This window comes from Eulemur rufifrons, chromosome 19 (genome assembly GCF_041146395.1).
Source record: "Eulemur rufifrons isolate Redbay chromosome 19, OSU_ERuf_1, whole genome shotgun sequence".
NCBI lineage: Eukaryota > Metazoa > Chordata > Mammalia > Primates > Lemuridae > Eulemur > Eulemur rufifrons.
In genome coordinates this window covers 100,525,313-100,544,826 of record NC_091001.1, presented here as the reverse complement: position 1 = coordinate 100,544,826, position 19,514 = coordinate 100,525,313, and the positions used below count along the sequence as shown (strand labels likewise).

Below are 19,514 nucleotides of genomic sequence, written 5' to 3'. Positions count from 1 at the left end.
CCTAGCTCACAGCAACCTCAAACTCCTGGGCTTAAGCGATCCTACTGCCTCAGCCTCCCGAGTAGCTGGGACTACAGGCATGCACCACCATGCCCGGCTAATTTTTTCTATATATATTTTAGTTGGCCAGATAATTTCTTTCTATTTTTAGTAGAGACGGGGTCTCACTCTTGCTCAGGCTGGTCTCGAACTCCTGACCTTGAGCGATCCACCCGCCTCGGCCTCCCAGAGTGCTAGGATTACAGGCGTGAGCCACCGCGCCCGGCCCTGATAATTCTTTATGTTAAAATAATCATTTAAGTTACAGTGTCGTTTCTGTCTCCTAATTTGATGCAAACTGATATAGCTCTCATGTATCTTATCTATGCAAGTTTTTGTCTATAAATCTTTCCCACCTTTAGAACTCAGCTCAAATTGTACTTCCTTCATGAAGCCTTCCTTCAGCACCCCAAGTAAATAAAGGAAATTATCTCTTCTTCTAAACTCATCGTACCTGTCTTTATCATAAGGTGGCAGTGGTAAAGGTAGCCAGCTAAGCTTTACCAGGTGAAACTCAATATTCGTGTCATACCACATTCTCCCACAGCACCACAGCCAAGAAATTCACTGCAAGCACAACCTGTTCCTCCCCAGATTGAACATCTCAAGGCAAATGCAATGCTCGCTAGGATGTACTAAAATGACAAATTCCACACATTGACGGTGATAATGAAAATGGTCTTTGGAAAGCAATCTGGCAGCATGGGTCAACTATCCACAAAAGGCATAAACTTTGATTTAGACATTTTAGGGAATCAATTCTAAGAAAAAATCCAAAATTCTTCTTTTAAGGCTGATACATAGAATGCTATTTACAACAGTGAAAAGCTGAGGAACTTAAATGGTTATTAATGGATGAATGGTTATTTATACCAAACCATTATACAGACACTAAAGATTTTATATATGACTCAACAGTAGGGAATGATTAAATAAATTGTAGTTCAGTATAATGATCAAATATTATGTTCCAATAAAACTGCTCTGCTCTGCTAAGCTGGTTATAATTGATCCATTTGCTTTCTAACATTTCTAACATTTCACTTCACTAGTCTGATGTTATGCTGCCTCTTCCATTCATTTATGCCTTTATTACTTATACTGTCAACTTAGTGAATTTAGGGAGGAAGGAGAAATAAACATATATATTGTAACCTCCATGTTTAACCAAAGTCCAAAACTGATTTTCTTAAATAAGAAAACTTAGAAAAATGAAAAATCCTCACTTAAAAAGTGGGGACCCCTCTCCTTTCAAAACATATTGACTAAATAAAGTATCACTTCTTATGTATTTTTAGTTCACTAATAAATGTCACTGTAGCACAGTCTCCAAAACTATCACAAAACACAATATATTTATAAAGGTTCTGACATTTATAACGTGTTAGAAACAATATTAGATTTAGCTGTTAAACACAATATTAGAGCACTGACCGAGAAGACATTGGTTAAACTTAATACTTTCACCAGAAGAGAATTCAAAGCTATTAACTATAAAATTATTAAATACTTTCAACTCATAAATACTTAACTTCAAGTAAATGACATTTCGGGAGTTTGATTAGCAACAAAATTAATGAGAACTCAAATAGATACGAAACTCAAGCATGGTCTATAAAAACTGGAAAACAAACAAAAAGTAACTGCAACTCTAACACCTCAGACAAAATACAACTGAGAAACATGGAGTTAACACACGTATTTAAAAAGCATCTTTTATTTTACTTCATTCTTGTATTTCTGAATCTCACATAGCCATGTAAAAGAAGCAAAAGAAAACTTGGGGTACAAGAATTCAAACTCTTTCTTACCTAAGAATCCAAGGTAATTCAAGTTCTGCAAACAAGTGCCAGATTAATAAAAGACAATGTGCTGTAACTATATATTATGAAAAGGTGATGACACAACTTCAGCCCCAGCCTATGAGCAATCTTCAGTGAAATCATTTTTGACAAGCAGCAAGACTTAGACTGGATAGAAACCAAGTGTGGATATAATTTGTACAACTTAGGCAAATCTGTTTTCCTAAATATAGGTGTTCATTGCTTACATTAATGGGTAAATTTTACTAAGTAAGAGATTTTTTCCATTTAAATCTAAACCTAGACCATATTTAAAACAGAAAGGAGCATTTGACCATTTTGGAGGTTCAAATTTATAATATTTATTTATTATAAATTATTTATTATAGTATTTATAATATAAATATTTATATGCTAGACATTGGCTGATTTATTTACTATATATTTACATATTTAAATTCATATACTTTATATTAAATAATTATATATATATATTTAAATATTTATAATATCTATTTATTATAAAGTCAGCCAATAAGAACAATGAGGCTATACTGATGAGTAAAAATATGTTTTTGGATATATTTTTATAAATACATCTTATGTGTTTATAAATGGAGTTATAAATGCATCTTATTCAGCTTCGGCATCCAAATAATGTCTGCATTTTATTTTGTCTACTTAGAATTTTGCTTTATTCATGTAAGAACTGCAAATAATAAAAGTTTTTTAAAAGCTTATATCGCAATGTCTGGAGAGTCTTCAATTAAACTACATTAAACTTGAAAAAAGGTAGTAAGACAGTTTCTTTCAAAGTTAAAGCACTATTCTTTCAAAATTAAAGCACTAACACTATCTAATAATAACTTGTATTATTTATCACACACATAAGGTGAATAAGAAGAGTCTAAAACTTCCCCACATGCCAAAAACTTTATACATAATATTATCAAATGTGGACAACTTTGTGCACTGTGTCCCTATGACATAGCAGAGCATATACTTTGCATGTGTCTGATCCTTGACTGGCAATTAATTAGTGCTATTCCTGGTATTACACCACTTCTAAAATATCTGGTGACTGGCCAAGTGCAGATTTAATTTTTAAAGGCCTAGGGAAGAGTACACAATGAGTAATTGATATCAAAACATAAGAAAAATAAACATAAACAAAAATGTCAACATTAGATTTATTTCAAGTCTTTTTTTATTACATTGTTCTAGCAACAAACATTAACATGATGGTGATCTGTATACATTAAATGGGTGGTTTGAAATGTACACTAGAATGAAGTTTCAATTTGCTTTAGCAACGTCAGATTAGCTGGTTTCCAAATAACCTTCCATAAAGAACAACTAGAAAAGCCAGAGAAATTTTTTTAAAAAATCTGTTTAAAAAGTCAGTAACTACTAAAATAATTGTACAAGAATGGTTAACAAGAAGTTAATAAAAGAGGAAATAAAAACATAATTAATATAAAAATGAGCAGAAAGCATAGAAAGAATAGAGAATAGAAAATATGACATATCAAAATGTATGGAATATAGATAGACATAAATGCAGCAAAATTTAAAGTTCTGAAATGTATATATTAGGAAAAAAGACTGGGAATAAAGGATTTAATCATTTAGCTTAAGAAATTAGAAAAACATGAAGATATATAAAGAAAATAGAAAAAAGATAATAACAAAGAGTAGAAATTAATGGTATAGGATGAAAAATTTATATTAGAGAAGACTGCCAAAAGTTTGCTCTTTGAAAAGACCTATAAATAATTAACCCCCTGAAAAGACTCATGAAGGAAAGAGAGGGCACAAATAACTAATATCAGAAGTCAAAAAAGGACATCACTCCACATTCTACAGACATCAAAAAATGATAAAAGAATAATATAAAGTAATTTATGTGAAGAAATTTGACATGGGCAAATTCTAAGAAAAACAGATACAAAAAGAGTAGAAGAATCGTAACAGAACTATACCTGTTAAAGACACTGAAGTCATAATTTCTGTCCAGATGAAGGAGTCAACATTTAAAGAAGAAACAATACCAATTTTATAAGAGAGTTGTCCAGAGAATAGAAAAATAGGGGACCACTTCCCAACTTTATGTAGCCAGCAAACCTTGATATCAATAACTGACAAAGATATCATAAGAAAGGAAAATTGCAGGCCAATCTCTCTCATGAACATAGATGCAAAAATCTATTCAAAATATTAGCAGACCAAGTGATATAGAAAATGGTAATACATGACAACGAAACTATGTGTATACCAGAAATGAAAGGTTGTTTAAATATTCAAAATTTAATCAATTTAACTTATGACATTAACAGTATAAAGGAGAGCTACTTGTGCTAGAAACCATCTTTTCTCCCACTGAATTAAAATACATTCTTTTTCTCATATTAACTTTTCAAATTTACTGGGAAAAAGCTTATTAATCACAATGCTACACTGTCAATGAACCTGGCAATTGGGTCTATGGTTCATTTTTAATTATATGGAAGAGGAGGAATGAAATGGATAAACTCTAGAAGTCAATATTACCTAAATCTCAAGTATGGTCACTGAAAGTTACCTGTCCTATTTAAAATCATCAGAATGATTCAAGGGAAAAAAGGGGAATGGAAAGGAGCTTTTTAAATCTGAAACTATTTCACAAAACTCCTTTAAAAGTTTTAATGAACAAATATAAATTTGTAATTTCATTTTTGATTCCTGGTTCCTTTTTTCCTAGAGTCTCAAAATTCTCACTGTACCTACTAGTGAGACACTGCAGACAATTTTTAATTTACCAAGGTCTAAATACTCTTCTTAATTTCCTTGCCCATTTCCCTTTTATTAGGGTCTCTAACAAGGAATTACCTGGAACAAGAAAGGAGAGAAAATTTCCATCTGTTTATTCTGTATCTGCTAATTACAAAGATAACTTTGCAGAGGTTTAAAATCTTGAGTAACATGATTAGTTTACATATATAAATCATCTAAAACTGTCATTAATTTTACCCCCCAAATTGCATAGATATTTATAGTAGCTCTCCTTGAAGAATAAAATGCTTTAAAAAGAACCAAATATAGTTATAAAGGTGAAAAAATGATAATTGAACCAAAAACTTGCCATGTGGGCTTAACAGTAGAATAGAATTGACAGAGAACAGGATCAACGAACTTGAAGAATAGATCAACAGAAATTACTCAATCTGAACAACAGAGGAAAACAGGTGAAAAAAATGAACAAGGCCTCAGGGACTTATAGGACAATAACAAATGATCTAGCAATTATACAGTCAGAGTTCCAGAGGAAGAAGAGAAAGTGTGGAGCAGAAAAAAATATTTAAAGAAATAATAGCTGAAAACTTCTGAAATTTTCAAAAGACACAAATCTACATAGTCAAGAAGCTGAGAAAACCTCAAGTAGGAAATCCAAAGAAATACAAGAAACATAATCAAACTTCAGAAAACTAAAAACAAAGAAAAAATTCTTAAAAGCAGCCAGAGAGAAATCATATTATCTATAAGGAGAACAGTAATTTAAATGTCAGTGTATTTCTAATCGGAAATCATTGAGGCCAGACAGAAATGGCACATCATTTTTCAAAGGTTGAAGAAAAGAACTGTCAAGGCTAAATTTCATATCAGACAAAAACATTCTTCAGGAATGAAGGGGAAAAAAAGACATCCTCAGATAAAGGAAAACTAAAATAATTTGTCGCTAACAGACACATCTTTAGGAAGTTATCCTAAAGGAAGTTCTCCAAACAGAAAAGAAATGATGATCGAATGAGGTTTAACTTCAGTAAAGGAACAACGTAATGGATAAAAGTAGTGGTAAATATAAGGAACTATTCTTTATCTCATAAGTTTTTAAAATGACATTCATTGACTGAAATGAAAGTTATAACAACATCTGATACGGTGTTCAATGTATATAGAGGAAATAAGACAATTATATGGAAGAGGCAGAAAGGGTAAAAGGACCTACATGGAAGTAAGGTTTCTACACTTCACCTGAAGTGGTAAAAGTCAATACAAGTAAGCTGTGGGATACGTTATTATACATACTGTTATATCTAGAGCAACTACTAAAAAAATATACTAAGCATTATATACTCAAAAACACTATAATTAAGTCAAACAGAATTCTAAAAATATTCAAGTAACTTACAGGAAGGCAAGAAAAGAGAAATAGAAATGAAAAACAGAGGAAATAAAAAGAAAACCAATAATAAAATGGCTGACTTAAGCCCTAACATATCAGTAATTACTTTAAATGTAAATGATCTAAATATACCAGTTAAAATACGGAGATTGGCAGAATAGTGTTTGTTAAGATTCAAATATACATACTGTATACAGGAAATTCACCTCAAACATGACATTGGTAGGTTGAAAATAAAAGGATAGAAATGATATATCATGCAAACTTTTTTTTAAAAGTAGAGATGGCTATAATACCATCAGATAAAGTAGACTGCAGAGCAAAGAAAATTACTGGACAAAGATAAAAGGATCAATTCATTAAGAAAACATCCTAAACATATATGCACCAAATAGATATTCAAAATACAAGAAGTCAAAACCAAGAAAGCTAAAAGGAGAAACGGAAAAATCCCTAATTATAGTTGGGACTCTCAGCAACAAAAAGAACTACTAAACAGACAATCAACAAGATACAGAAGAACAGAACACCACCATCAACTAATAGGACATAATCAACAAGTATAGAATACTGTACCCAACAACAGCAGAAGACACATTCTTTTCAAGCATCCATGGAACATTTGTCAACATTACGCCATATTCTCAGTTATAAAACAAACTCAAATTTAAAAGAATTAAAAATCACACACTTCATGTTTTACAGTCAATATATAATACAGATTCATAAACAAAATCTCTTTTAGTCTGCTGTAACTATTAAATTTATATCCATCCTATCTTTCTCCAGAATAACATGTCGGAACAAGCAATTGTTTTCTGTATCTTGACTTGATGATCCTATTGCCACTCACAACAAAACCACCCTTTTCTGTAGTTCTTTTCATTTGCAAAGTACATTCTCATCCTTTCTCCTCTGACTATGACAAGTTCTTCAAAGTAGGCAGTGCAATTAATAGAATGAGAAATTGAAGGTCAAAGATTTTTACATTCTTTGTTCAAGGTAAAAAGAATTTAAATCACAAAATCAGCTCTATAGTCTTCTGACTCCTGTTCCATTATTCTTCCAGTCACATATTACTTTGAAATCGCATGGAATACTAAAAAATCCAAAGAACGAATTGCAAAATAGTGTAGGAGCAAGTTCACACAGAAATGAGTATGATGTGTTACATGAAGACTCTCTGCAGTTATCTTTGTTTCAGTTTGTTAAGTGGTCACAAGACCAGCAATTTCACAAATTTTTTGCAATTTTTGCAATTCCTCTAGTTTTGCTATTTGGGTATTTGCTACTTGAATGACTACATTACTAATCCCAGTGAGATTCTTCTCAAACCTGTGCAACTGGGCTAGAAAATAGAGCTTATATGATGAACAGAAAATCCATCACTACTGCAGAGAAAATATAAAAACTAAAGCACACACTACATCCATGATGAACTTCCTGACTTATGTTTACTTGAAAAAGGCAAAATTTTTTTTGACCACTTCTTTGCTGCCTCTAAGTTACCAACTGTTACATAAAACTTTACTGTAATTACACACACCCACACACCCACACACACACACATAGAGTTTTAAATGTGCCAAAATGCAGCTTTCTGCTTCTGGACATCAATTAAAGCCAGGAATTTCACAAATTTGCACAGACTACCCTACTTACATATGTTAAACATCATTAAAAATAACATACTAACTTCCCTTTGATTAAAGTATACTTAAAGTAGACCTTGGAATTAAGTGCTTAATTCTAAATATTTTATGGTAATACTGCAAGTGAGAAAATGCTGAAAGGGGACCAATCTTTTATCAAAGTCAGTCACCCAGTCTGACGACTTTAAGTTATCAAAATGCAAAATTTAAAATATAAAATTTTAGGGGGGCATTTTGATTGTCCTCTAAAATCCTACATGCTGTCAAGAGAAGCTTTAGGTGTGCAGGCTTTTCACGTTTAGGTGGAAAAATGGGGAAACACCCAATGGAGACCTCACTCCTACTTACAGAAAGAAGTTTTAAAAGAGAAAAATTTGTGAATAAACATGTTGGAGATTTTTCTGGGTTTCTTTTAGTCATATATCTCTTTCTCTACAGGGATTTGCTCTTAGAATTAAAATGACTAACAAATATGGGTTCAGATGGTGAACCATAAAGTCTCCCAGTGTTTGGCACACAGAACACGAAGCAGGTGTCTAGTAACAACTTGCGAGGTAAGACATTTATAAATAAGAGTCCCACCTTAAAGGTGAATGAAAAGTGGAGTGCACTAGACGCTTGCTGTAAAGTACATTCCAAACCCGGACTTTGACCCATCTTAGTCATTTCCTCCCAGACGTTTGCCCAACGTTCTGGACCCTCTTCCCCAAGGGGACCGCCATAAGACTCCCCAAAGGTGAGAGCAGCATTAGCGGGACAAACGGTGCGACTCCGCGCTCAGGGGAGCGAGTGCCCAGAGGCTCTGAACTCCCGAGCTGTCGCAGCACGGTTGTTTCTACGGCTAAGGGCCATCTAGCCAAGGGCAGCGGGGGCTCTACGGAGAGCCATAGAAAGGAACGGGCTCCAGATGCCGCGTGCCTGCCCGCCTGTCCTTCTCCGGCAGTCACCCAGGGCGGGTTAATCAGCGCCTCACCTGTCCGCTTACTTAGCGGCCGGCCTTCCTTGTGGATCCTGGGAAGGCGCCGCGGGGACCGGAAGTTCCGCCTCCTGGTGATGTCACCACACTGAGTCGCACGCTGCTCTGGGAAGCTGACGCGTTTAGGGTGCGCGGCGCTCTAGAGACTAGGAGATTTCTGACCCAGGCTTGAGACCTGTGGTGTGGATCCAGTGGGACCGTCCAGAGGATAGAGGGGTTCTCCCTTCTCGTTCATTTGAATTTTATTTGCCTCTTACTGTCATTCTTGATATGCGCATCTTTCATTTATTCTCTGTTTCTCCCTCTTTTTTTCCTCTGCAGACTTTTCCTCTTCCTCCATTATTGGTTGTGCCTCTTTCCTTCCCCACGTACGCAGGAAGTGGATTCTCAGTTCACCTTGTTTATTAGCATTAATATGACCAACCTCTGATACTTTAGGAAAATGCTAAAAGTGTCTATTACAGAGGTATATTTTGAACTTAACACACCCAAACTGGTGTGTTTGTATCTATATATAATATAAAAGTGGTATATATCTGTCCAAAGATGCACTGATGCACTGTAGTGAATATGACAGTCTTATTGTCAGGGAAAACAGACAAGAAGACCGGCAAGTCATCAATGACTCATTTCAGGTAGAAAAGAAGCCTTGGTCCTTTTGTATGCAACATCTCAGTGATAGGCACCACTATCTGACCAGTTGTTGGAAGTAGACTGGTACCTCTTCACCTCCTCTCTTTGGTTAGTTCTACTTCCTAAATATAACAGGTAATGTTTAATGAGTTTTAAAAAAGCCACTGGCTGTGCTAACAGCTTTCATGAGTGCGTTTGTTTTTAATCCCCACAGAAATCCAATGAAGTAAATGATTGATTACATTACAGTGATGTTACAAGATACATCCTTGGTGTTGTCCCTCATTACTAATGTACAGTTCAATTTATGTGTGCAAAATTCCAATGAGTGTGGTTCACTATGCAGCATTTCTTTCAATCCTTGCATATATCATCTGTGGTGCATTGCTTCAAGTGATTTATATGTCAGATTTTATTGAGCCTGTACCAGAAAAATTAGCCAAGGGAGTTCAATTTTTTTTTTTTAATAAATCTATCTTTCCAGACCTTACGATCACTCAGTATTATTATCTTCATTTTATGCATAGTGTAAAATGAGGCACAGAGAAATTAAGTAACTTGCCCAGGGTCACTTGGCAGAGTCAGGCTCTACCCCACTTCCCCCTTCCTCCATGGACTAACTCTAACACATAATGCAAGATTTATTTTCAAATGGCTTTTTCTGATGCCTCAGGTGCAGTGAGGTGATCTCCTTTATACTCCTGTATCATCATTTGCATACTTCTATTAGGAGGCTCATTTGTCTTTTTCCAGTACCAGACTCTGAAATCCTGGAGGACAAATACCACTTCCTTCTCTCATCTTTGTATTCCCTAGATCTAGAATACGTACGGTCTAATACATGGTAAACATGCTGTAAATCTATGTATCAATGACTCCACTGAAGTAGTGGAGTGGAGTACCCTGTGCAGCCCACAGAATCCATTTGGCACATGTTCCAGGTAAAATTGCCTTGTGGACCTTGTGTATCTTCCTTTCTACATTGGTTTCCAGTTCCCAATAAGACAGGAATTGCCCTAAAAATTGTGTTCAATACCAATCTTTAAATAAGGACTGTTAAAATCCTTTCATGTATTCACCAGAGCATTCATTCATTCTTTTATTCCAAAAAACGCATATCAAATGCTTACTATGTGCTGGGTATTGTTTTGAGTGCTAAGGACAAAACAGAAGGAAAGATCTTTGCTTTCTTGGAAGGCAAGCAGATAATGAATATATACAGTAAATAAGAAATAAAAGGAGTAAGTAAGAAATAAAAAGAGTAAATAATAAAATTAAATGTCAATGTGAAAGAAAGTGGCTCAATCAAGTTGGGTTGACAGGGAGGCAACCGAGCTGAGTCTTGAATGACAAGGAGTCAGCCAGAAGATCTAGTAAAAGAGAATTGTGTCATTCCTTCTCATTCGTTGTCTCCTCTAACCCTAGCTGCCTGGTATTCTAGAGCACTATCCTTGACACTCTTTTCTATCTTTTCTTTTTTTTTCTTTTTTTCAGACTCATAACTGGCACAGAAGACACTCTTTTCTACCTAAACTTTCTCCCTAGGTGTTTGCATCCAGTCACACAGCTTTAAATACTGTTTGTAGACAGACTACTCTCAAATCCACATGTTTGGCCCAGACCTCTCCCATGAGTTCCAGACTTGTAGATCAAACAACCTACCCAACATCTCCACTTGAAAGTCAAATAGGCATCACAAAGTTCACATAGCCCACACAGAACTATTGATTTCCCACTCCAATGGCAGGAATTCATCCTGACCTCAGTACAAAGTAGAAATGGGATCTGTAAAACAGTTGGGAACCCAGGCAGAATTCTCTCTCCATCCCTTGACTTCACTTCTGTCTTGGCGTCTGTTTCATCATTCATTTATCCATAGGCTACACAACAGAATATGACTGTTTATGGCTCATGCAAGTTATTCTGTAGATTGAGGAGTCATTAGTGCTGTTTAAATAGTTTCCACTTTCAACCTCCTAGTCACATGGTAGGAGGGACTTTCCCTACAGTTAGGTGAAGGGGTTGAGGAGGAGGGGATGTGAGCAGTTCTGGCCAAAAAATTGTGAGGAAAAATGGTATGTCACTTCCAGGATGAGCAGATGATTACTTGTGTGAGATCCTCCAAAGCTTCACTTTTTTCTTTTAGCAAGATGATGTCAACATTTAAGGTAGTATCAGTCCCAACAGGCTATAGATATCCTTGAGTAGCTGTCACTGCAGAGTCTAATCTCTACCCTGTGGTAAACACGTCTTGGTATGTTTGTGTTGCTATTACAGAATACCTGAGACTGGGTAACTTGTAAAGAAAAGAAGTTTATTTACATCATCTGCAGGCTGGGAAAATCAAGCGGCATGGTGCGGGCATCTGCTCAGCTTCTGGTGAGGGCTTTTGTGCTGCATCATAGTATGGTGGAGAAGGTCAAATGAGAAGCAGACACATGCAGAGAGGGACCAAACAGAAGGAAGAATGTCTCTGTATAATAATCTGCTCTTTTGGGAACTAGTCCAGGCTCTGAGAGCAAGAATTCACTCATTATCACAAAATGGCACCAACTTACTCATTCGGGATCTGCCTATGACCCAAACACCTCCCAATACCACCACATTGAGTATCAAATTTCAATGTGAATTTTTGTGGGAACAAACCATATATAAACCACAGTAACACATATAATGAAAAAGAAATAAATCTTTGTTTTTTAAAGCTTCTGAGATTCTTGCTATTGGTACTGCAGTACAATGTAGCCGTTCTATATTGATACAGAGAGACAGCCACACAGAGACCCTTTGATTTTAATTCCGGATACCCAGGGGAGAATTTCTGATAGGCTCAGCTCGGGTCTGGTGTCCAGCAATTGTCCAGTCATCAATGGCAAATGATTGTGGTCACATTGACACTCTGCCATGAGTAAGGGGATGGTAGTGAACGGGCAGACATTCCACAAAGATGTCTACCATAAGTACAAACAATAAAATTAGACCTTTTATAGACTGTTTTAAGACAGCAAATAAAACATTTTTACCTTTTACATAAAAATTCTAGACTTTATTACTCATTCATTTTATAGTGACTACCTATTACATTCCAAACATTCTTCTAAGCTGAGGACACAAAGGCAATCCAAAGGGAAATGCCCTTGCTCTCACGGATACACAATAAAGAAATTAAAGTAATTAATACATAATGACAGTGCAAGGGGAGCTTGTGTTTGGCCTAGGATGGAAAAACCCATTACCAGGCCTACCACTCTCAGGAGGGGCCTTGGAAGGACACTTTCTAACCACCTCTTTCGGTCTTCACCCAGACCCAGGGACACATGGCTTTGGGGAAGATCTCTGGAGTGTGGTCCGGGTCACAACCTGGGGATGCCCACTTTCTGGCCAGATCATTAGGTTTCTAGGTTTTGATCTGACTCAGATCATGGGGATGCCCAATGTCTGACCAGATCTTAGTCTGACTCAGTCTAGTCAGATCTAGTAGTCTGAGTCAGGATGCCCCTCTTGGAATCTCTTCTTTTGATATGTGACCATCCCTGAAAAGTCCTTTCCTTTTCTTTCTCCTGGTTATTGTCATGGACAACGTCCAATTGGCCCCACCTAAAGACTCCCCACTGGGATGTCTCCTTAAGAATTTGAAAATTTTGGGACTTACCAACCTCCCACCCAAACGTTTAGTCTTCTATTGCAATACAGCCTGGCCACAATATAAATTAGATGGCCAGGAGGTTTGGCCCAAGAATGGATCTCTTAATCATAATACCATTCTTCATCTAGACCTTCATTGCTGCCAGCTTGGCAAGTGGTCTGAAGTTCCCTATGTTCAGGCTTTCTTTGAGCTTGCTTGACATCCAGACCTTCTCTCTGCTTGCTGCATGTTACTTTTTACCACTACATCTCTCCCACCGTCTTCCTCTGGTCTGGACGATGTATCCCTTCCAGCTCCCCCTGTTCCTCCTCCATATTGCCTCCATCTTTTGGTGCTATTGTCTAATCCTTTAACCTTACAGTCTTCACTTTCCCCTACTTTCCCCTCTTCTTCTTCTTAATCTCCTTCTCCACTACTCTTGTTCCGGCTGTACTTGTTCCGGCCAGCTGTTCCAAAATTCCTCCCCGCCTGTATACCAGTTCTACCTTTGGGAGGTTGCTGGGTTAGAAGACATTATAAATTACTCAGATCCAGTATGAAAATCCAGCCCTTTACCTTTCATGACTGAGGCCATTCACCCCTTTATTAACTTAGATTCTGACACAAGGGAGGGACAATCCATCTTAGCAATCCACTTCATCTTCCAGTCGACCCCTGATATTTGGCTTAAACTCCAAAAACTTGAAAAGCGGCCTCAAACTCCACAAGCATAACTTTTAGACCTGACCTTCAAGGTCTTTAATAACTGAGAGAGGAAAAGTGAGAACGGGACCAGCAACAGGCCTAAGAGCAGAAGGAGGTTTTCCAAATGGTGGCTACCACTATAGGAGGAGGTTTTCAGAGACTACAGTTACCCAAGGGTCTCAGGCAAGAAGTCACCAGGACCACGCTCTTCTCTGAGAACTAAGCCCTGTTTTAACTGTAATCAACTGAGTTACTGGAGTAAGGAATGCCCCAGCAAACAAGACTCCGTGGGACCAACTCCTTCAGGAATATGCTGATACCCACCTTCCTCAACCCCTTAATTTAAAGGGACCTCAACATTCACACCTTGGAGATTGGGTTTTACTTAGGATCTCCCAGGACAAACTGGGCCCCTCCAACCTTTGTGGAAAGGTCCTTTTGAAATAATTCTCACTACACTCACTGCTACTAAACTTCTGGGAATTCCCTTCCAGATTCGTCTTTCCCAACTCAGGCCCACTGATCCTCCAGAGGAACCTACTACCCCCACTTCAAAATCCCTGAGAATCCACCGGCCTACACCTGCCAGTCCATCAACAAGACCAGGCTTCGATTCACTTGATAGAAGCCCCCAAACCATGAGCTTTAACAATAAGCTGTGGTATATATGGCTTCTTGTTGTCCTTGTCCTCCTTATACTTCCATGAATGTTGCCACAACCCAGCTTACATATCAGGCCTGCCCCTTTTGGCCTATGCTGGGAACCCTAATAATAACCCAACTTTCTGTATCACTGCACACAACTGCCCTTTGTTTGCTTAACCACCTGTGGCTTAACTTGTTTTCTTTAAGAGTTTGTTATACAGAAATGAATAGTACTGAGCAGACGGAAAAGAGTGGGTAGTCCTCCTCCACATCTACCAGACCACATTCTGAGAAGTCCAATACAGCCAGCCTCGCAGAGAAGGAAAAAACAAAAAAAAGCACAAACCGCCTCCTGTTATTATTTTGCAACAATGACCGCTGTATCCTTTATCCCGAAAAAAGCCCAAACCCCTCATCCTTAGGGCTGGTATTCCTTCCTTCTTTCATGTTGTGCTCTTTCTTCCCTTGGAAAGTAAAATAAATTCCTTGCTTCAAAACCTGTCCTAATCATTGTGCTGAGAATTCATTCTCATCCTGAGCTATGAGCCCCCCTCCCTAATAATCATATTATTTTAACCTTAAATACTTCAGCATGAATCTCTAAAAAGATAAGGACTTTTTAGAAAAGAATAATAATACCATTATCACACCTTACAAAAGTAACAATAACTCCTTAATATCTTCTAATATTAAATACATATTCAATTCATCAAAAATGGATTTGGCTAACTGCATTCTCATGACTCTAATCTGGGCTTCTAAGGCAACAGTAAGTCTTTACATTTTACTATTGGAGTACCTTAATATTATCATTTAATTTCATTGTAGAATCTCTGATGGGCTGTTTTAGATAGCATAGCAAAGACAAAAATTGAAAGTAGAAGACAGAATGGGTAATAAAATTTTAGCCTTGAGCACAGCATGGCCTTGGTTTTATCAAATAAAAGTATTCTTCTGAGCCAGTAAATAGCCTCTGGGGCGATGCCCCCCTTGCCCATCAGAGGTTCTTGAAGGACATCCAAAGGACAGTTATTGGTGTAGTAGCCTGCAGGACTCTCCTAAAGGGTCTATCTCTTGAGGGATATAGACCATAGGCTAATAAAAATGAAAAACAAAATCAACAACCTGGAATATATTTTCCACTCCCAATGTTTCTTTCCATGGCTAAGGATCTCAATTAGTGTAACATTCCTGGCCTCTCCCAATCCCTTCCTCACTGTGCCCCAGGGAAAGTGGAGTGACTTGTAAAGTTTGAAAGAATAAATTATGAATGCTTAAATCATCTGTTTTCTTCTTGGAGTTAGCTTCCCGTGGAAAGTAGAAGTCTTTGCTCTTCCGTGATGTAAGAATAACCTGGGAAAGTCTCCATCCCATAGAACATTTCCTGCCACTGGGTGTTTAAGTCTATCAATTTTGGGGTTCACTTTGCAAGCCCTTTTGGCTCTGATTCTGGTTATGGGCTCTAATATTGACTTCATCAGAATAAAGATGACATTTTGGTCTCCAGATGCTTTATTCCTAGTCTCATTTCTCTGTTTTTTTCAGAACCCAAATGGAGATGAAGTGTACTACTTTGGGAGTCCTCTCAAAAATATTTTAAAAAATCATAAAATGTTATTTTAATATGCTGTTATATTCTATTTGTTAATATTTCACATAGGATTTTGTACTGATATTCTTCAGTGAGATTAATTTTTGTCTTTCTTTTAGAGTTTTTGTTACCAATATTATACTAGCTTCATAAAAAGAATTCAGAAGTTTTCCCTTTTTAAAATTTTCTGTGCTTTGGAAAAATTTAAATTATATTGGAACTATTGGTAATTTATATTATGGTAAAAATCACTCTTTTAATTCAGGTTATCAGATTTATTTGTTTAGAGCTGAACAAAGTAGTCACTTATGACTCCTTAAATTTTCTCTATATTTGTGTTTATTTCATTATCATTTACAATTTTTTTTTTTTGTTTTTGTGCTATTCCCTGTTTCCCACTGGATCAGATAAGCTAATGGTTTATATTTACATATTTTTAAGGTTTTTTTTTTTTGGTAGAAGCAGTTCTTGTATTAACTTATTAGTTCTACAAGTTTTTCTTTTAGTCATTTGATAAGCTAGCAGATTTGCTCAGTTGAGCAATTGTTCTGTGAAGATCACCGAGTGGCCTATCCTTTGGATAAATATGTTTTCAGGAAGTCTCTTAGACAATGAGGTTATTCCCAATATTTTCCTGCCCTTTCCAGTTAGAGATTGTATTTTGGGCACCATTGACATCAAGCTTGGCCTCCTGGCTTGTTTTGGACAATGGAATGTTAACAGATGGCTCAGTGGGAGATTCTGCCATTAGTCGTTTCTCTCTGCCCCAGGATCAGCATGTTTCAGATTGGAGTGTTCCTTTGTCCTGGGTCCCAGAATGAAGAAGAGGTGGAATTGAGTTATAGCAAACCAATTAAGGACACGTAGTTGGAGCAAGAAAGAAATCTGTGTTGTCATAAACTGCTGAAATTTTGGGGATTGTTTTTTATTGTAGAAAAAGTAAGCAAAACTGTCTGATACAGCACATATTAAATATATAGATCCTTTTTATGTATCTTTACATACTATATTGTATATAACATATAACATAAAATATGTAATGTCCTAAATCTAAGATAGTAATATCTTTTGAATAAATAATGTATAGGTACATTTTATGGGACTTGAAACATAATTTTTGCTATTTAAATTATTATAATAAAATTTATAGTTGTGTCTTTGCTTTTATGATACGTTTGCAGACAGAGTCATGATTTGTTTGATGCCAAGTTTTTGCTCAAAAAAGTTCCCCTATTCCTTTGAGGAAATCCCATTGTTCTATGCCCATCAGCTTTGGGACATGGTTCTAGAATTCACTAATATGAAAAAAGACATTCCCTCGTCTCGTTTGCAATTTTTTAAATTCTGATTTTTTACTCTATAAAACCAGTGGAAATAACCTATAATCAGAGTGACATAATGTATCTTTATAAATCTTGTTTTTTACAGAGGAGAAAAATAGTTTCTGTTAACTATCAGATACACAAACAGTATGAGATATGAATATAATTCTTAAAAAATTATTCTAAATAGGGAAAAGAAAATATTCCAACTTTTTCTTGAAAGTATAGTCAAGAAGTCAGGTAATATTTAAAGATTCCAAAGTGAGCATTATATTTTGACACCAGAGATAAAAACATTATACCTTTGGTTTAGCAAGTTACTCATACAGTTTTACAAATGTTTTAGCATTTATATCTCATAGGTAGATTTAAGCAAAAGTGTATCAAATGCCAAAAATATTTGAAGAATGTTTTTTGGTTTAATATCCCCTGCATTACATTGTCATTATTTTACGTGGCAAAACTGGCATAAGTAAAAATTCAGTGAGTTGTCTAATTTTGTTCTTATAAACCCCAATTCTTTATTTGTTAGTACAAATTTGAGACTTAGTATGTTAATCTCTGAGGAATCAGATATGCCTAGGAAGAAATAATCCGTAGGGAAACTGCAGCTATGGACCATATGATTTGCATTATTGGTACTTTCCATGTAATAATTCTACACATTGTTATCATTAGCAACACTATTTCAATCATGAATTTCACCAAGTTCAGAAGAAATCATTTCTGAGTTGTCTCTATTAGACCATGATCAAGAGGAAAACATACAAGACTGAATTTTCCTTTAGTGTTATATCTGACATTTTTAAATAGACTCATTTTCTGTGGTTTCATGTGACCTATTACATTTGTCACTGGATGGCAAGAAAGCCTGTCTCTCATTAGCACTTCCGCTAGTACTTGAGAAAAATATCCTGGAAGAAAAAAGATTCAATCTCCAACACCCCCCCCACCCCCAGATTTGGACGCAGTTGATTTTTTGAGAATTTCAGCAAATATTGTCTCTAATTTTAGTTGAATACTCCTTACCATATGATGTTATAAGTTATAACTAACATACTATCCGCCTAGAAATATGTTTCTCTTTGATCCTAGAAATAGCTTTTGATTAAAAAATTGGCTCTCTATTATGTTAAGGGTGAAATAGGATTTAAGTGTGGGGGGAAACTGATCTGAAAAAGACAGAACAAAAGAATAGATCAGAGTTAAATTTGTTGTGTTTTTTTTATCCATCTCTCAATTTTTCCCTCCTTTCTGTTTAACCAATGTTAAAAGAAAAACTTTAGACAAATTGTGTTTAACAGAGCTTAATTAAGCAAAGAATGACTCACAAATAGGGCAGTCTCCCCCTCCCCGCCCCCAACCAGAATAGGTTCAGAGAGGCTGCACACTGCTGCGTGGTCAGAGAGGGTTTAAGGACAGAAAAAGGAAAGTGACACATACAAAATGGAAGTAAGGCACAGAAGCAGCTGGGTTGGGTATAGGTCCACATTCGCCTTGTTTGAACACAGTTTGAGCTGCCTTTACTTGGTCAAAACTCAGTGATTGGTACAAGTAGGTTACAGTCTGTCTACACATCCAGGTAGGTTACTATGTGTGGACAAACTTTTAGGCTGAACTTAAAATATGTAAGGAGGCAGCTTTAGGTTACGCTTAATTTAACACCGATCTCCAGTATTTACTGTGAGATTTCTGCAGATCTGGAGTGTGTCTATACTGGGTTTGTTTATTGTGTGTGTGTTGAGATATAAAAATAAAATCCTAAGCCCCCCAGCTGATTGAATGGACCCCCTCTTGGCCAAGGGGATCCCAGAAAAATCTCAAAACTGAGTTCCTGGATGTCAGGATTCCACCATTAGGCTTTCTTCCCTGAGGGATAAACAGAAACCACCCCTTTGGAAGGACTTTCTCCACCTCTGATTTCAATCAACCTCGTGACTGCCCCTCCGTTTCTGCAGTTTTGGCCCAACAACTGACCAGCACTCCTTCCTGATAAGAGACCATGGAGTTGTTTTGACCAATCTATGGAGGATGCTGTGCACAGAGAGGCTTCGTGTACTCTGCCTCACCTTTTGACACCAGAAGGCTGAAAACTCCACCCTGGGATCATGCTAACGCTGCCATTTAGTGAACATGGGTCCCACGAAGGGGCATGAAGCTTAATTGTGCATGAACATGTTCCTCCTTTCATAAAAATTCATGATTCCTCCTACAGCTTGTTAAATATATATATTCAGCCACCCTGATCAGCATAAGTTCCTGTTCTTGCTGGCTGCCTGCAGGCTGCAACCCCTTATAAGAAATAAAGCTCCCCTTTCCAATACAAACTTGTCATTCTTCAGTTGACCCTGTGTGTGTGTGT

General features: G+C 36.5%; 1 protein-coding gene across 2 annotated transcripts in view; it reads right to left on the bottom strand.

Moving 5' to 3' along the window:
• Nucleotides 1-8,674, bottom strand: part of LDAH (lipid droplet associated hydrolase) — a 107,596-nt gene extending 98,922 nt beyond the window's left edge. The window contains exon 1 of one of the 2 annotated variants that reach the window (XM_069494343.1): nt 8,629-8,674. The gene's annotated coding sequence lies outside the window, so the exon portion shown is untranslated. Of the gene's footprint in view, nt 1-8,237; nt 8,301-8,628 lie in introns of those variants that run through there. The other variant, XM_069494344.1, reaches the window with a different exon arrangement.
• Between the last annotated feature and the right edge of the window lie 10,840 nt (nt 8,675-19,514).